The following is a 20,920-nucleotide window of genomic DNA, read 5'->3' as shown; positions in this document are numbered from 1 at the left end:
TGATTGAAGGATTATGTCCTCATCATATGAAAATCAAGCACAACCCCTTCAGTTTGGGGTTTTAGTATCATACTATCTTCCGGCGAAGAAATGTAAGGTCTAGACACATATCACATACCGTATTACAGCCGGGTGTTACGGGGTAGAAAGAGAGTAGCAGATTCTACCGAGGATGGCCGAATGGAAAATTATGTGTAATTTTAAAACAGTCCTAAACGGAAGTCATGTTTATGACTTAAAATTTCGTCCAATGACGGAAATAACATCCGGACGCCTTTATTTTTTATTTTTTTTTTCTCAAAATAACACAAACTGATAAGTCATGAGCTAGGATGACAAATGTGACTAATGGTTCATATAGGACACAGATTGGTATGATATAATGTTATAATATAAGAATTAACAAAGGTTTCAAAGACATCTTGACAATGAACCAAATGAATGCATTATATTCTATTTCAGTAAAAAAAGACAGATGTGTTTGTAACCCATTTTGACAATAAAAATATATAGTGTTTATTACTTTAAATAGAGTATAACGAATTCTTAATAGCCTTTTTGGCTTTTCTAATCAGATGACCAAACCCTTTAAGTCATTCAATGGGTGACATTCATTGCTATAAAAATGTTTGATTTTTATCAGAAATTTTAAAATAAAGTGTAATTATTTGTCTAAATAATTTGATAGATGAATACTTACAATTAATAAAATGCATACATTTATAATTTTGTTGGAATTATCTTCTTAATAATTAAGAGCAATTCTCTGTAACCACTTACCATTATATATAGGGGGACGGCACGCATAGTCACCCATTTTCATGAAACTTAGCCAAAACATGCGATCATGTAAAAAAGTAAGAAAAATGCCCACCCAAATGTTGCTAGGTCATGGTTGCCATGGCAACCAAGTGAATGAGATTTCCCGCAAATTTTGAGGAATTTAGCATCGAAAAAACAACTACTTTGCAGTCATTCGTTATCAAAACTAGGTTTTATTTAATGATATTTGTAAATATTTTTTAGAAACATGAAACTTAACAAACAAAATAGCAATGTCATTTATGAAAAATATTTTGGCTGAATATTGTCACAACCGCAGAAGCAGAGGTCATTTTTCAATATAGTTCAGAAGACAAATTTTACACATTTTGTATGAACAAAATAGACATTTTTGCATCCACCTCCACTTAACCTGTGGTTATGAATGAAAAGTATTAATGTTTCTAATAAAAAAATTATAACAAAATATTTGGGAAATTAGGTTCTAGGATGGTTGCTATGGAAACAAAAATGTGTCATTTTTTTCTTTAAAATGTAGCCATTTTATTAAAATAATCCACAAAAAGTAATTATTATTTAATGACTATGATGTGCAAACTATTGGCAATTAAATAATCATAAATTTGTCCAAAAGTCAAAGGTCACTGATGACCTTGACTTTGACCTTGTGTATATTAATTGAATTTTGAAAGGAAATATAATAGAAAGGCTACTATACATGGAGAAAATTATCAGGATGTTTTAAGCCACTTTTTATCAACATATGAAAAATAAAGAGTCAAGGTCATGTCCAAAGCGCTTAGCAACCACCCTAGTTTGATAAAAAATGTACCTAGCAACCATATCTGATTTCATTCAGGACTATATAAACTATTACAGAGACCTTACTTCAAAGGTATAGAGGGTGTCATCACATTAGTTGTAAACAATCATTCATCTAAAGTGTAAAACTGCCCAGCAACCATTTATTTATATTGGGAAAATGCCTAGCAACCATCGAAAAAGTGCAAAGCAACCAATTAATTATTTAGAAAAACTGCACAGCAACAGTTTATTTTAGATTTCAATTGGACAAAAATAAGAAAAAAATAATATTAAAAACACTTGTCTAATCCGGAAGAGTAAATAATATAGCAAATTTAATTTCATGAGACTGATTACACATATGTACAAAAATTCAAAAGATGTCGTCTGATGAGACAACTCTCCAGAAGACAACCAAACGTTAGTTAAAGACAAATTATTTATATATCTACAAGAAGAAGAGAAAAGGAATATAACTGCTAAGAGATCGACCAGTTTATTTTAGTTGGAATTGGCCTTTCAAGCAAAGAAGTTATGCATAGACAATATGTTTTCACTCTATATAACTTATAAGGCTTGATTATTTCATATTTTTCGTCGAAATTTTTTTTCATTGGGTAAACACTATTTTTTTATTTTAAATAGTTTTAGATGTGCATCTAAATGTACAGAAATTTGTTTTTTAGCATGTTTTGGGCAATATTATTTATCTTCAGATCAAGACACTATCACATTAATTTCGTTAAACTTCCATCATCTCCTTCACAAAAGATAAAATGCTCTTTCCTAACTAATACAACTACCCTGCATCTATCCATTGCTATTTTTGTATATCAACAGTGGAAGATTATAAAAAATTATTAAAAAAATACTTTGTAGATTTAGCAAAAGTTATTTTAACAGAGTCTCAGTGCCAATTGAGATTTAGTAATTGAACAGACTAGGCCAATCAGGACCCCTTTTGGCCCCAAAATATAGAATTATAACATTTGCTTAAAGAGTAAACTCTAACGCTATTTATAAGTGTGTAAGATACGAGTCGTCTTATACAACACAGTGAAACAAGCGTTAAGAAATTGAGCACTTACTTATACAAATGTTGAGACAAGACATGAATTCGACAACTTCCATTTTAGACCAAAAACATTCTAAAAATGAAATGTAATAGCAAATTTGATTAATTTCCATATTTGAACTTGAATTTAAGTATTTGTAATGACCAAATCAGTTCAAATCTTTAACACAACTGATTGATTCAAGTGAAGTACACACTTTTTAAAGTATCTAAAATGTAACATTTTAAAAAAAAATATCTTTTAACTGGACTCCACAAACCAGATTTGAACTCAATCATCATTAAAGTTATAATGTACTTTAAAAATGTATCACATGATGGCTTACATGACTTTAATAGAATGTAGGAATAAAATTCAAGTTTACATTGTCCATCATCATAAAAAAAGTTATAAATAGAAAACTCTGAAAGGGAATTTCTGGCCTGAAATGATGAGTGTTAACCTTTTTATGCCCCGCTGAAGCAGACCTGGCATTAAGTATTACCCTTTCCATCTGTTTGTACGTTCGTCCGTCCGTACTTCCCAAAAGTTGGTATCCGTTCTCTTATTTTAGTTTGCCTTAGCCAAATATTGTTTAACTTGCATACCATGCTTATTGCCACATAGTACATATCAATTTGAAAATTGGGTGGCGTCACCTTTATCTATTTGGGGTTATATGCCTTTATAAACATAATAATAATTGCACTTTACAATTCTTTGTTTTTGTCCCTTTATAATTTTATAAATATGATATACAAGCGGGGGGGCATCATCTGCGTTCCACGAACACATTCCCCATTTATGTTTTTTTTTTTGCCTGTTATCTTGAAAACAATAAAAGAGAAAGAGAAACATTTAATTTAATAGATAATCAGCAGCACTAGATCTTCTTCGTCGAAATCGTCAGCTGATTGTTATTGCCCTATAAAGACTGTGAGTGCTTTTTTTCCTAATATCAAAAATACTGTATTATAGCAGAAGGAAACTAGAAATTCAAAAGTTATCAACAAGACACGATTCATCATACAAATAGACTTTTTGAGACAGAATTTTCTTCATTTGCTAAAATAAAGATTTTAGTATGCTTTTTAAAAAATATAATAAAAAGGTTGGGTCACCATGCTATTTTACAAGCTACGAGTCATTGAAAATTGCCTAAATTTGGTTAGATTGTTCTTGAAAAATCACACTTGTGTGCATAACAAAAAATCTTTGATATAATAGTATTTTGAATAATTGTGGGAAAATAGGTTTTATCATATGCTTTAAGAAAATAAAATGAAACAATGGTGTCACTGAGCTAGCTCGTTTTCTCGCTACAAGTAATAATTTTAAAAAATCCCTATTAGTCCAGTATATTTTTTTTACTGAAAGAGTTATCTCCCCTTAAATGGCTCATTTGAAGAAAAAAAAATTTGTAAAAAAAATTAGGACAATTGTTTTTTAAATTTTTATGAAATTTATGTTGCTAGATTCATACTTCAGAGGACACAAATCACCTTTTATTAACCGTTGCTCAGGTATATTTCTGTTGCTAAGTAGTTGCTAAGCAATTTCTTTTTAACTCAAATTGAAGTAACTATTCAAGTTATTCTCAAACCAACCATGTTATCTGGAAAATATGGTTATTTGAACAGATACATCAATTCGTATGTGCTAATTATATTATGTAGTAAAAATGGTTGCTAGGCTACCTTTTTTTTAACGGAACAAAAAAAAATCATTTTTTTTTAGGTTTCTATACTAAGGTATGAATTAAGACTTCTTTTGAGAGGGGGCAAACACGCTCCTTTTCATAGGTACCTTCTCCTTTGCCGATTGAGGCAAATAACTAGACCAATTTGTACTGTGATTGTGCAATCCAAGATGGCGGTATACCATGAATCTTCCTTCAATTCATTTGACAACCCCTAATAAGAGTAAATACCCTTTAAAGTCAATTTGGGGTAACTATCATCATTTAGTATTAACATAAATATATTAATATAGGATAAACTATGTATAGCTACAAGAGTAACTAAGAAAGAGTACATAATTGGGATAAGGAAACAAGACAAAATGCTAGCTGTTATTTGAATTGTTCTCCTTTAGTACTAGTATTCATTAAAAGGCAAAACGCCTATATGGAGTAAAATGAAATTTTTCGAATATTTTGATTAAATGATTGAGTCTTGTTGGTAATTTTTACTATTAAATTGTTCATTTATCCATATAAGTTTCAATAAAAATAATGTTTTGTTACATTAATTTTTTACATGCGTTGAAGATTCAAGATTAAGAACATAAAAGTATAACACGAGTCCCCTAGCAAATGACATAATGATTCAACTGGTATTTTTTCGTAAAATTGATAAAATACTTTCGAAAAAACATCATTTGTAATTCAAGTAAGAACAGGAAACAAAGTTGCTGGCGATTAACTGAAATTTACATGAGTAAACTCATTTATGTTAATTATTTAAGAAAAACAAAACCTGTTCTTTAAAGAAATTTGAGAGTCTAAATGGAAGAATGAATTACAACTTTAGTAAAATACCAATACAAGGACGTTTGCTATGCATTTTCTGATTTAATGAGAATTGGCTGGTAAAGTTTATTTTGAAAATATTGACCCCTTAACTTTTAAATAGGATGTATATCATAATTCGTATCAATCTGAACCCAAATATGTATGGTTGCTAGGTACTTTTGTATCAAGTAAAGGTCGTTGCTAAGAACTTTTAACATGACCTTGACCTCTGGCATTTTGCTTTCTAACGAAATGTAAGCAAAATTTTGTCTAAACACTTTTTCTAAATACTTTTTGGGTTTATTTGATAAAATTTCTAACAAAATTATATAAAAAAAGACCGAAGGTCCAAGTCAAGGTGATAAATAACCTTTGACCCTGAGGTCAACTTTCATGTCATTGAATGCACAACATTTCCCAAGTGATTTTTATTTTGTATTTGTCACTGTTTTTAAACTATTCAAATAACAATGTCAAAATTTTTCTTCAAAATACCAAAAATGAGACTTTTATGGTCCCATAGCAACCACCCTAGCAACCTTTTTCCCAAACCTTTAATGATAAATTATTTCTAGGCAACAGTCATAATTTACATTTATCACTTTAGTATAATTGGTTGTGGATGCAAAAGTGTTAAATAATGTCATGCAAAATACCTATAATTTGCCTTTTTTAATACATTGCAAATTCCACTATTTGAACCAGTGCTGCCCCCTTCTTCCCCTTTTGTCAGAAATAATTTTTATCTTTCATTTTACTCATAAAGTGTTTTATTTTAATGGAATTATAGTCAAAATATTCCTAAAACTTGAAATGTATGCATGATAACTGGTTAAAATGGGTCATTTTTGATCCGCAGAATATGCATTTTTGAGGTAAAATCCAAGAAGACCCGTAACCATGGAAACGGGGGCATAAACAATTTTTTTGTCAACATTTTTCTTGTAAGTTTATCGATAGCTACCAACAGACCAAGTTTCAAGAAAATCTGAGACTATGCGTGCCGCAACTTGGTTGGTGGTTACAGAGAATTGCTATTAATTATAAAACTGTCAATGAAGTATCTAGGGCCATACAATGTATATCTGATACTTAATTAGACATAGTTGAAATCAAAACAAAGTCTGCATGTCATCCATTAAATGACTTTAATTTTATTGTTCGTTTAACTCTTAATGTATAAACGAACAATAAAATTTAATTCGGGAAGACAGTATATTATAAATATGCACAATATGAAGCATACATTACCCATAATTAAAAAATTTGAATGGCAGATTGGTGAATGTCAACGCTAAAACTTTTTCACCATTTCTTATTGACCCATATTTCAAGAACTTTTAATTTATCATGTTTATCGGTCGAAACAACAACTGTTTAAAACAGGACATGTACATTCTATAAATAAAGTGTCTTTTTTATTTACTATCAATTCCAAGTTTACTATCCATAGATAGTGTCAAGTTCTTAATGTATACTAACAAAATCATTGACCAGTATAATTGTGGTAAGCTTTCTTTAGACATTTAAATAAAAAATCAGCATGAAATTGACAGAAATCGAAAAACATGTAATTACTTTTGATAAAGTAATCGATTGTAATCGATTACACACAAAATTCAGTTCAATCGAATAAATCTTCATTTAATCGGTTATCGATCAATTACAATTGACAGTAATCGGACCCTTCCCTTGTGAGTTTGAATGTCCTATTGGTAGCTTTTGCCTCTCTTTTGTAAATTTAGATATAAAGCAATGTACTTCTATAGACATGCACTTGAAAAATGTGATGACAGCAGTTTTAAATGCAGACAGCCAATGAAGTCTAATAAAGCTGTTTATTTATATATCAATTCATGCAAGGAAAAAAAATAAAACTTGATAGGAAGAAGTTGAGATCAAAATCTAACTCAGTCATTTTGACGAAGGAATGGCTACGATTTCTCATTACATGGACTTCTAAACGCACTACAAATAATTCATGAGTAATCAACGGAAATCAGATCAACTTGAACTCACTAACTTAAAGGTGAAATGCAAGGGTAGAAATTTTTTTTTAGGAAAAGGTGTAGATCGCAAGAATTTATGTTTAAAATGTTGAAATTTATATTTATACAATAATTCCTAACCTTGTTGGTACTAAAAATAACAGGTAAATATTGGTGTCGAAAAATACGGGAAATACCAACCTTGTTTATCTCCCTTTATTTCCTTCTCGCTGTGACGTCATATGAGTCCTTTATTACATTGGTATCGAATACATGTGATAGAACGTAAAATATTGTAAAGAACGTTAACCGGTTATGGTGTTTTGTGTTGCATACAACTGTAATACTGGATCAGGTCAGGGATTATGTTTGTTTACATTTCCAAAAGCCCAACAAAGACGAAAGATTTGGACACGTACGAAAGGTGAAGACGCAAATTAAATTTCGTTCAACGGAGCATTCCAGATTATGACCCCAAACACTTTGATTTTGATCAATTTGTTATTGATGCAAGGATTGCCTCGTTCATGACATTCACACCAAATCAGAATAAGACTGAAAGCAAATGTTATGACTTTGTTTAATTATGACAAGACGGTAGGAACAGACTTCTGCCCTTCCTGCAGGGAGCCAGCCCAAGTATGCATCTAGAACATAGCCATAGGAAAATGACGGAGATTAGAGGTATCTACATTACAAAATCATATATTTCATTATTCGTAAGACATATTTGGTTCTTAAATTAAAGCAGGGTAGGCATCATTTGTGTTTATAATTTGGTTAGGATTATTTTTATTGAAGCTCGATCTAAATAGACTGGTTTAAAGATATTTTAACTTCGAGGCTATACAATGTTTAGACGTCATAGTAGACCTGCATAAAATGAATGAACACAAGTGTGTTACTTGCAGTTACATGTACGACAGACCAAATACAGACATTTGAAATGTTTTCTAAGACTGATAACAAAATAATGGAAGGTTTGAAAGTCAATCACTGATCTTTTTCTATAAAAGGGGGCGGGGGGCTTATATATACCTGGAAAATATAAAACCTTCAAAAAATAATTTGTTGATAGGTTGTTGTCTGATTTATGCATATATAGTATTAAAAAAAAATTTGTTTATAGGTTGCTGTCTCCTTTATGTATATATATATATATAGTATTGTATAACAGGGTTCTCGTTAAGGATTTTTGAAGGCGAGTCCAGGGACTCGTCATTTTTGGCCATGGTGAGTCCAACAGTAAGGAGAAGATATTTTATTGCAATATAATGTAATATTTAAGTCTCCATGGCCTAACAGAGCAATGAAATGACATTGAATTCAGATTACTTTTAAACTTTTGCTATAAATTGATGATATTGTGTTTAACTGTGTTTAGTTTATACAAAATATTTCTATCTTGATGCATCTGTGGACTCACCAGTTTTGAAAATCATGAGTCCAGACAGATTTTGATGAGTCCAGGACTCATGGACTCGTCTTAGTGAGAACCCTGGTATAAAATATGTAAGGGTTCGGCGGAACACAGTGTTTCTTTCGCCTGCTTTTGCTGTTAATTGCAGGCTCAACAAAAATGAGGAGAAAAATAATTAAAAAATCCACTTGATTTTATCTTTATATTGTGAGCAGCTTCTGTCCAAGTTTGTTAAAAACCCAGGATAGTTAATGAATCTAATAAATATTTAAAAACTTGAACTGTAGACTGTATGTAATGTTAACTGGCAAAAACACTAAGTCTATTTTATAAGTAAAATACGGAAAAAATAGATTATTTTTAAACAAAATTTACTTCTATATTCTATGTATTCTCTTATGATCATGAGCTGCTGTATCTTGATGCTTCTGTCCAAGTTTGGTAGAAATCCAGGGAAATTTAAGAAAGTTATTGATATTTTACATGTTTTAAACACTTTAACCAGAGTGAATATTTGTGGACGACGACGATGCCGCCGACCGAATGCAGCATCGCTATGTCTCAATTTTTCAACGAAAGTCGAAGACTCGATAAAAATGATATAAAATGTACTTCACCTACAGTGTACATGTACATGTCAGTATAAAACCTTCAATGAGATAAACCTTAACAGAAACAAAACAACAAGGCTGATAGTTTAGTCTTTGATGCATGATTTTTATACGACCGCAAAATTTGAAAAATTTTTCGTCGTATATTGCTATCACGTTGGCGTCGGCGTCGTCGTCGTCGTCGTCCGGCGTCCGAATACTTTTAGTTTTCGCAGTCTAACTTTAGTAAAAGTGAATGGAAATCTATGAAATTTTAACACAAGGTTTATGACCACAGAAGGAAGGTTGCTATTGATTTTGGGAGTTTTGGTCCCAACATTTTAGGAATTAGGGGCCAAAAAGGGCCCAAATAAGCCTTTTCTTGGTTTTCGCACTATAACTTTAGTTTAAGTTAATAGAAATCTATGAAATTTTGACACAAGGTTTATGACCACAAAAGAACGGTTGGGATTGATTTTGGGAGTTTAGGTTTCAACAGTTTAGGAATTAGGGGCCAAAAAAGGGCCCAAATAGGCATTATTCTTGGTTTTCGCACAATAACTTTAGTTTAAGTAAATAGAAATCAATGAAATTTAAACACAATGTTAATGACTACAAAAGGAAGGTTGGTATTGATTTTGGGAGTTTAGGTCCCAACAGTTTAGGAATAAGGGGCCAAAAAGGGACCCAAATAAGCATTTTTCTTGGTTTTCGCACTATAACGTTAGTATAAGTAAATAGAAATCTATGAAATTTAAACACAAGGTTTATGACCATAAAAGGAAGGTTGGTATTGATTTTGGGAGTTTTGGTCCCAACAGAATAAGGGGCCCAAAGGGTCCAAAATTAAACTTTGTTTGATTTCATCAAAATTGAATAATTGGGGTTCTTTCATCGCCGAATCTAACTGTCATGACTGTGTATGTAGATTCTTAACTTTTGGTCCCGTTTTCAAATTGGTCTACATTAAGGTCCAAAGGGTCCAAAATTAAACTTAGTTTGATTTTGACAAAAAATGAATCAGTTAGGTTCTTTGATATGCTGAATCTAAAAATGTACTTAGATTCTTGATTATTGGCCCAGTTTTCAAGTTGGTCCAAATCGGGGTCCAAAATTAAACTTTGTTTGATTTCATCAAAAATTGAATAAATGGGGTTCTTTGATATACCAAATCTAACTGTGTATGTAGATTCTTCATTTTTGGTCCTGTTTTCAAATTGGTCTACACTAAAGTCCAAAGGGTCCAAAATTAAACTTAGTCTGATTTCAACAAAAATTGAAATCTTGGGGTTCTTTGATATGCTGAATCCAAAAATGTACTTAGATTTTTTATTATGGGCCCAGTTTTCAAGTTGGTCCAAATCAGGATCTAAAATTATTATATTAAGTATTGTGCAATAGCAAGTCTTTTCAATTGCACAGTATTGCGCAATGGCAAGAAATATCTAATTGCACAATATTGTGAAATAGCAAATTTTTTTTTAATTAGAGTTATCTTTCTTTGTCCAGAATAGTAAGCAAGAAATATCTAATTGTAAAATATTGTGCAATAGCAAGATTTTTTTTTAATTGGAGTTATCTTTCTTTGTCCAGAATCAACTTAAATCTTTGTTATATACAATATACAATGTATATTCACTTTTTACTACCAACTGATAAATTATAATAAATAACATTCAGTGATAACAAGCAGTTTTTTTTACATCTTAATATTTTATGATGTATTTAAATGAGTAGTTATTGTTGCAAACTCCATTAGAAATTTTAATTGAGATTAGTTTTGGAATAAGGGAAAGGGAGATGTGATTAAAAAAATTGGGTTCAATTTTTCTCATTTGAAATTTCATAAATAAAAAAGAAAATTTCTTCAAACATTTTTATGCCCCACCTACGATAGTAGAGGGGCATTATGTTTTCTGGTCTGTGCGTCCGTCCGTCCGTCCGTCTGTCCGTTCGTCCGTCCGTTCTTCCGTCCGTCTGTCCCGCTTCAGGTTAAAGTTTTTGGTCAAGGTAGTTTTTGATGAAGTTTAAGTCCAATCGACTTCAAACTTAGTACACATGTCCCCTATGATATGATCTTTCTAATTTTAATGCCAAATTAGAGTTTTTACCCCAATTTCACGGTCCACTGAACATGGAAAATGATAGTGCGAGTGGGGCATTCGTGTACTGAGGACACATTCTTGTTTTGAGAGGATTAATATTCAACAGCATAGTGAATTTTAAGTTCATTAGAACACATTCATTCTGTGTCAGAAACCTATGCTGTGTCAACTATTTAATCACAATCCAAATTTAGAGCTGAATCCAGCTTGAATGTTGTGTCCATACTTGCCCCAACCGTTCAGGGTTCAACCTCTGCGGTCGTATAAAGCTACGCCCTGCGGAGCATCTGGTTTTATTGGTTGCAAGTGGCTTTGAACTAGCTGTCAGATAACTGTGAGTACTCTCAGATCTGTTCATTGTGTCTTTTTGTGTCGGGATGTATAAGTACCTGGCCACGTCCACTTGTATTTTTGTCCATCTGATGGGTTAAGCCTTTTTCAACTGATTTTTATAGTTCGTTCTTTTGTTGTACTGTTACACTACTGTCCCAGTCACATTAATTTGAAACTGATTAATTAACACATATAGAAATAAGAAGATGAGATATGATTTCCAATGAGACATCTCTCCACCAGAGACTAAATGATGCAGAAAGTACATATTATGGTGTTATCATTTAAAAAAATCCATTAGGAGTCTGGCATCCAATGAAAGTTGTCCATAATTATTAACCATGCTGAAAGATTCAAGCTATGTTGTTCCTATGCAAATCAAATTGTTTTTTCAATTGAACAAGACTTAGCTATAATCAATTCTCTTTTTAATTTATTTTTAAAGGTAATGTGCATGAACTTATGGAAGTATCCTTCATACAAAAGTGGCCTAGATATACATATGTACTGTTATGTAGCAGTAGTTGATAAAAGAATGGCTGAGCCACCTCTACTCAGGCCTCGACAATAACGCTTGTCCGATTGTCCGGTACCAGAGGTAAAAAAGGTCGGACAAGTAAAAGCTATACCAAGCTTGTCCGATGGGACAAGTAGAATCATTCTGCAGAAGAAAAAAAATTAATCCAACTTTGATGAACAAAGTATAATTATTAACAAAAAAACAAAAAAACAAGAAAAGAAGATTTGTTTGACATCTTTCCTTTTTAAACTGAAACTAATTGAAACTTTTTATTTCTCAAGCCCCCTCAGACTTGCAATCGATAATTTAAAACTGGTTCTTTGTCAAGTACTTTTAACAGGTAAAAAGCACACTTTTCTCGGAAACCAGTCTTACCGATCCCATTCAACCATGCGCTTTTTAGATAAGGTAACTTTAAAAGACAGTTTGTCACCAGCTCGAAAATGATTGGCCCCAAGTTTAATAGACAGTTGGACACCGTAGGAGACATATTTCTTAGACATGATTAATAGACAGTTTGGCAAGGCAGTAGACATTTCTGGACCAAGACAAATCAGAACCTCTTTTCCTACCTTATTTTGTTGCTTTATAATAATTAATACCAATGTCCATACCGTATTTTTTAAATAAGAATGAGGAAATTATTTACCATAAAAATCATTAAATCATGTTTGATCTTTAAAACAATACTTGCAATGCAGTGACCTATAGTTGTTAATTTCTGTGTCATTTGGTCTTTTGTCTCATTGACAATCATACCTCATATTCTTTTTATTGATTGCATTTGAATAAACTTTTTTCAACTTTTAAAAAAATAGGATAAAAATCCAATGAGTGTACATTTAGAGGCCAATCAGATGGTGCCTCATGTGCAATGTATGATGAGACTTTAGCATTGATAAAAACTAGAACCTAAGTCCTGTGACACAACTGAATTCAGTTGTTCATGGCTCCTATCTTTTAAAAGTATTTCAAAGGATATAAATCAAATTCTGTTCAATTTTTTTTTAATTTATTTTGTTCCTTGAATCAACTTGAAATGCAAAAAAGGTTAATATTAAGATTTTTTTTGGAGAAGTTACAATTTCTATCGGTAAGTTTTGGTATGTACTTGTCCTACTGGACAAGTTGAAAAAAAGTTATTGTAGAGGCCTGCTACTAGCAGATCAGACAAACAGACAAGAAAAAGAGACCACTTATAAATAAATTAAACAATGAATAAATGTGATAAAATTTTATTATCAATATAGTTAATATAATTTGACTCTTTGTGTGGTCATTAGGGCTATTTAAAGTTTGTTAATTGTTCAGCTTGGAACTGTTCCCTTATTTTTCAAACCACACCTGATGGCAACACAACTCGTATGTTTCTCCTAGTACATGGTAAATCTTCTTTGTGACAAATATCTGTTATTTCTGAAAACAAAAAACTATTCAGTGAGACATGTGAGAACTTATTTTAAAAATGAAATTTTACAAAGTGTCTTAGTTATTTTGTTTGGTTGCTGTCCAATATATGTATATCACACATCTTCTTTATTCATACATGTTTATTAGTAAAAATCATATGGTTGTTTATTTACTCTTTTGAAACTTGATAAGGATTTAAAAATCAAGTACAAAATCTTACTTTAATTATCAACTGTAATCTTATTATAGCTCCAGTAGGGAAGTAGTGGAATGGGTGTCAATGAGACAATACATAAGAGGCCAAATGGCACAGAAATTATACACAAAATTTACATTTACTGGTGCTTCTGAAATAGCTGCTGGTATAAAAATCTATGAAAACTGAACATGAATTGCTTTGTATGCATCAGTCTCTGTGCCAGTTACAAATAAATGCAAGTGATATTCATTAATGTAATTGAATTTGTATCTTAAAAACCTAATCACAGAAAATTAATTAACTTCTTGTCTTTAAATATTAACAATACAACAGTTTGTTATTAGGAGACCAAGAAATGGGAACTTTCCAGAAAACTAGATTCCATACAGGGTAAATGACAGGTTTGTGTTGGCAAAATAAAAGAATATAGTCATTTAAGTAGTACAAGTTAGTGTATAATGAGGGGTTACTTGCTACTGGCATAATTAAGCAATGTGATAGTATATATACTTACTCATGAATCATATGATTTGGATTAAATGGATTAGTTCTTGAAGGTATTCATCCATGTACAATGTATTCATAATACAACATGAACAAGAAGGTATGGTTTGGGTTGGACAAAATCAATCAATCAAAAGGGATATAAGTATATCAACTCTGCAAGAGCTTAACCCAATTAACTTGGGCTTTATCATGTTTATCATGTACAATGTACATTTGTTATGTGTATTACAAATGTAATACTATTACAAAGTGCAATTGATTACAAACAAAGCCATGACTTTCCTTAACAAGTTTTCTAAATACTTTGATATTTATGAGATGGAGTTTATAGAGAGAATCGCTCTGTTCAAGCAAATTAATAAGCATAAATGCAACAGTCTCTTACTGTAGCAAGTTTGCCATATATGTTGATCAATCATCATGTATTGAATTTAAAAAAAGAGAGAAATATATTTTCTTAATTTATTCCATTCACAACTTAAACAGTTAGAATTAATTAAAACGAATCAAACATGCATCCACCCTCCCCATGTTTTGACATATACAAGTACATCACACCAGAGACATACACAAATGTACATGTATGAAGATATTTCACCAACTCATGTATTAAAGTACTGTAAATCTGCAAATTTGTTCAAAACTAGGACTGACTAGTGACTATTTATATAATTTATTCAGAGGTATTCAATAATTCATGACAAAAATTGTCTACATATATAATATATAGTGCGCACATATAGATTCACTGTACATTACCACACACAATTGCTTTTGTTTATATTACCCACTATATTGTAATAAATACATTGTACATGTAATGATGTATATCATACAGACAGGGAAGCATTGACAGTTTCATTTGAAGACATTTCCATTTCAGGCCTTCTTTTTCAATCGAATCAAACAAAATCCCCCCCCCCCACTTTTTTCTTTTTATCTCAACTTAAATCAAAGAGGGGTGAGCAGGAGTCTTTGATAATTTTCCTCTTTCCTAACTCAATCCAATTCCATCTCTCTACTCCCCCTGATATGCAATTTCGCATGTTCCCTGCCAACCCCTCCCTCAACAGCTAAAGGTCGCAATGTACATTAACTGTGTTTACCAATCTACTTATATCAATATTATATGATTACAAAAATTTTGTCCGAGATGACTATGACGTCCAACGGCTGTTTTGCCAGACAAACTGGGGTCGTGCCGAGGGCCCAAGCTTGTCTGACAAAACAGCCGTTGGATGTCAGAGTGATCTCGGACTCACAAAAAGTATGCCTAAATACATTATTTTACTATCTAATTTACGCACCATGAGAGATTTTGAAGCCGACAGGCTGTTAAAGATCTATTTCGTTTCCATCTACACCATCGGATGTAGAAAATGTTAGCTTCTTTATCCAGTTACCGATTCGGCACCGGCAATTCTCTGGCTCCGACTTACAGGTTCCTACATGTATGATTGTACTGACATAGTTAGTTTAACCTTGGGAATGTCTATCTGTTCACGTTCATCGTCTGTGAATCGATAGTCCATAGTTGTATCGTTGTATTGTCGTTCACATATTCGCGGCCATGCTTGTTTGTTTACAAAATGAGAGGACACATATGACGTCACCAGCATTCCGGAACAAAGGGAGATAATCATGTTGCACTTTCCCCGATGAACCATGAAATTACCTGTTTTATATGTATTACGAGGACACACATACGACTACCAATATTTTTTTTAGTATTTATTTTAACCAATTTATTAAAATATGAAACAAAAAAAGTTTTTAAAAAAACTTGGCATTTCACCTTTAATTTTAATAATCACTTGGTTGTGCACTGGTAATCAAAATTACTTTTTTGTATGATATGACAATTTAGTTGTTGTTTGTGCAGTCAATATAATTTCATGGCCATTCATTTCAAATAGTTATCAAAGAAACCCGGCTTATAATTTGATACGCCAGACGCGCGTTTCGTCTACACAAGACTCATCAGTGTCATAATAGTTAGAAATCCAAACAAGTATACAGTTGATGAGCAAGGAAGATCCAAAATTCCAAAAGGTTGTGCCAAATACGGCTAAGGTAATATATGCCTTGGATAAGAAAATCCTTTTTTTATTTTTTAATATTTCGAATATTTCATAATTTTGCAAACATTAAATTTATAAAAATGACCATATTATTGATATTCATGTTAACACCGAAGTGCTGACTACTGGGCTGGTGATACCTTCGAGGACCAAAAGTCCACAAAAGATTTTACAAAAAAATTGGAAGTTTGTTATAGGATAACTGATCCGCTGCATTTGGAAAGCAGTACTTTAGCAAGTTTTGAAGTCATTGGTACATAGAGTAATCGTTGTTGAAATAGTTACTTTTTTATGTTGAAAAGGACTACAACACTCTGTTGACTACTGTACCACAATTTTTGACAATTATAGCTATTATGTCTGTTTGTTTTGCTTATTGCTTAACATTTTTGTCAATATAATGAAATTCATTGCGAAAAAGGAATGCAAAACAACTTTCATATTCTTCACTTTGTACAGGCATTTCCATATGTTGAAAATGATGAATTAACGTGGTTTAATAACTAGCCTAATCTCTAATGTCTCAGGGAAGAAGTCCTTGATCTTTTGAGTTTGGCGTTTGATAACGGACTCTACGTTTTGAAATTCCTTGGAGTTTTTTTGTTTTTTTTTTGTTATTTTACTTTTTACTTTTTTTTTATTATTTTGCATGCTCATGTCATTACCCCTATATAAACCATGTTTCAAAATATCATGTATATAACATTAATCTTATCACAGCCAGTTTTTGTTTAAAGTTAGATGAGGTGTCTTCCGACATCTTGGATTGTTAAATAGCGTAACACAACCGTTATAGATCTAAAATTAAATGTGCATACTTTGAGAGAAGATGTTATTCCTTTGTAAGACTTTAAATCTAAGTACAGAAATTATTGGTTTTATCTTATTTTTACTACTGCTTTTACAAATAAAGAATTATATCTATTTTTAGGTTAGATAAAAAAAAATTCAACAGATAAGGGTTGATAATTCAGATTATGTAACGTTTGATAAGGAATGTGTTACGAATTTACCTAGTTAGGTGTGGAGCAAGAAAACCAATCCCTTGTCCCTTAGTTTTCTTTTCATATATAGATAGCACATTATAAGAGCTATTTTCTCATATTTTTATGGCGTACGGAAAGGGTCAAAAGTAAAAAGAGCAGCATAAGCTATTTTTTATAGCTTATGCTGCTTTGTAGCATAAGCTATAGTTCACGTACCAAAAGGGTCAATATATATTTGTCTGGTTATGCTGCATTTCAATCGCATATGCTATATTACAAACACTGACTATGCTATATTTTCAAATTGTAGCATATGCTGTACTATTTCAAACACATCAATAAAGGGTCAAAACTCGAAAGTAGTACTATAGGCTGTATAATTTATTTTGATTGGACTGTATATCTCACTGTTGGAAGGCGTGTTTAACGAATCTAGTAAATTGTCATCACTAAAGAATCCGTCCTTTTTTATCAATACTTCTAGAAATGAAATGTATAATACGATCATTTGAAAACAAAAACAAACTTTTTTAATGATCAAGTAAAACTTTTAGAGTTAATTGAAAAAAAAATCATTTTTTAGTATTATTACATTTTATATATTCATATGTATTTGCCTGGTATATTAGTGGATTTTATCAAACTGGCTTCGGGTAATTATAAAACAAGGTGATTGGAAACGCGGCACACATGGACAATAATTTTCTTATATCACCTCTGTCTCAGGTGATGTATTAATTATGTACCCAGCAGAGTCTTCTCGCTAGTAACAGTAAAAGTAACCCCACCTTATAACCATATGGCAAAATTAAGCTTATGCTACATTTACTTTTGACCCTTTCGGGAATGTTATAACTTAAATGTAAATAATGTACATGTTTCAACAATTAAAGCGTAATCTGTATTTCCTTTTGACCCTTATGGTACGTCAACTGGAGGCTCAAGCTGCATATGCCGTTTATTACAGCATATGCTATATATTATTGCCTAAGCGACATTAATTACAGCATAGGGTACATAAATTATAGCTTAAGCTGTAGTTTATATGGCATATGCTGTATTAACTGTAGCATATGCGAAATAATTTACTTTTGACCCTTTCCGTACGCCATATATTTTGTCTTAAAACTCTATAATCTTTTTTTCTTTCCATCACTTGAAAATTGAGATATAATGAAAAATCGTTACAAAAAAAAATGCAACTCTGCACTTGAAAAAACCGTGATCCATAAATTTTTTACAACACAAAATTTTCGTCAGAAGAAATTTTATTTCAGACAATAAAATAATTGAATGAATCTGTATGAAATTGTACCACACGGTTCCAAACCACAAAATAAAGGTTGGCATTAGGGACCATTAAGGATGCAAAACTAGGATTTTCAATTTTCAGGACATTAACTTGAGTATAAGTCTATAGATCTCCTATGAAATTGTACCACAATGTTCCATCTCAACGATTGATTTCAGGGCCGGGTTATGACCCTATCTGTTTATGAAATATCCATTCGTTTTGATGTGTTTGAGCTTTTGATTTTGCCATTTGATTAGGGACTTTCTGTTTGAATTTTCCTCACAGATCGTTTTTTAACCGGATTTTCGAAGTAAAAATTGGTTATTGATTTGGCGATGTACGGTGGGCGGGCGAACGGGCGGCTGCTTAACATTTCCGTTAATTTACATGAAAACGCTTTGAAGATTTTTTTCAAATTTAGATATGTTGTTTCCTGTGACTAAATGAAGGTCAACTTCAATTTTCACGATTTTACCTTTTCTCCTTAGTCAGTTAAAGCCCTTTTCCAAGAATTAAATTTTTGATGAATTATTTCTGTACGAAGGGAAATAACTAATTTTTTAAAAGATTTTTAAAAGACATTGCATTATAGTGGTAAATGACATTTTGGATTTTTTTTAATTTTCTTGTTAAATTGTTTGAAGAATTGTGTTGTGGGTTTGTTTGTTTTTTCTGTATAAACTAATTTTCTGAATACTTTATTTGTTGTGTCTGTTAATTTCAATTTTTATTTGATCCTGTTTGGGGTTCCAGATTTGCAAATTCATTAGATAATTATCTATTTTTATTAAAGGATATATTTCATTACATTACATTGTGTAGATAAAATTGTAGACTTTCATAGATAAGTTGCAGATCTTTATTAGTTTGTTACAAATGAAAGAAAAAATATTGGGAACTATTAACTGCATATATAAAGTTTGATTAAACTTAGTGTTTTTAAATGATTTTCACCTTTTATCAAGATAACACACCATCTGGTTATTGTCAATCACCAAATAATAATTGTAGTGGCAGATTTTTTGAAAATAAATATTACATCATATCTAATTACATCATGTCTAATTTTAGAGAACTATAGTTAAATCTTTTTTTAGATTAACATTATTGGTTCATGGAAATAAAGTTATTTCCTTTTGAACAGAAATGGATTGACTAAAGAGTATTTCATAACAAAATGAGTTCTAGGGGTTCCTTGATATGCTGATTCTAGCAATGTACATAGATTTTTGATATTGGACCATAATAGGTAAATGTCCAATTTCAAATTTTTCAGTTCTTTGACCACATTTGTTTTTGTGTCACAAACCTATGCTGTATCAAATATTCTATCACCATCCAAATTCAGAGCTGTTTTAAGCTTAAATGTTGTGTCCATACTTGCTCAACTGTTCAGGGTTCGACCTCTGCAGGAAAATCCGGTTTGCTGTCTCTCCGACAGCCTCTTGTTTTGTTTTGTTTACTGTTTGCTTATTTCTAACCTGTGTCAGAAACCTGTGCTATGTTTAATATTTAATCACAATCATTCAAATTACAGATCTGTATTGCAAAATTGATAAAATTATCAGTATATTCATATTTCAAAATCGTTACTGCATCAAATTTTAATTTTGTGAAGAAATTATGTATAAATATCGTCTGAAATTTAATGTTTATTAAAAGAAAATAATTAAAACTTAAAAGTTAGTTTTATACATTTAAAACACACATTGTGTTAATGATGAATGATAGTTTGGAAAATGTTTGTTTATGCCCGTCGTGGTGGATGGAGCATAATATAGTTTTCCCTTACCCGTCTGTTCTTCAGTCCGTACGACCCTACGACCCGAAATTTGTTTCCGTTCTCTAACTTTAGTTTGCATTAACAAAATGTTATGAAAATTATACACAACTATTATAAGCACAGATAACTGATCAACTTTAATTTGGATGGCGTCACTTTTACCTTTCAAGAGTTACACCCTTTACAATTGCTGATTTTTTTTGTTTCTGTTATCTAACTTAAGTTTACCCCAGGTGTAATACCACCAATGATTTCCCCAACTAGTCTTTGTTAAATTTGCACTTTACAAAATATTTCTTTGATCATGTAACAATACTATATACACAATTTCACATTTCATATCATTGCATATATGAAAAAATATATATGACTCAGTCTGGAAGTTAACCAACCAAATTTCTCTTTTTTTTTACCTGTGCACAAGCTTTAGTAACCATGTAACCTCAAGCTTCCAAAATATCCAGGCCATTGTGTGCTTCTTTCTTACATATTTGTCTTTGTGGTAATTAAGTATATAACACAGTGTTAACTGCTGTACTCCGATTTCTGA

The 20,920-nt window shown here is 31.4% G+C and overlaps 1 protein-coding gene and 1 long non-coding RNA gene across 2 annotated transcripts in view; one reads left to right on the top strand and one right to left on the bottom strand.

Annotated features, from left to right (window-relative positions):
• The window catches only part of LOC139515810 (uncharacterized), a 42,326-nt gene that overhangs the window by 5,645 nt on the left and 15,761 nt on the right, over positions 1-20,920 (top strand). The window lies entirely within an intron of this gene.
• LOC139514783 (uncharacterized) lies at positions 13,330-15,992 on the bottom strand. Its single transcript, XR_011662699.1, has 2 exons — positions 15,534-15,992; positions 13,330-13,526 (listed from the first exon to the last, which is right to left on the bottom strand). It is a non-coding gene; the product is annotated as an uncharacterized lncRNA (long non-coding RNA).

The sequence above is a fragment of the Mytilus edulis genome, chromosome 3 (genome assembly GCF_963676685.1).
Source record: "Mytilus edulis chromosome 3, xbMytEdul2.2, whole genome shotgun sequence".
NCBI lineage: Eukaryota > Metazoa > Mollusca > Bivalvia > Mytilida > Mytilidae > Mytilus > Mytilus edulis.
Note: the sequence above shows the minus strand (reverse complement) of the source record. Positions and strands in the feature narration are given on the sequence as shown.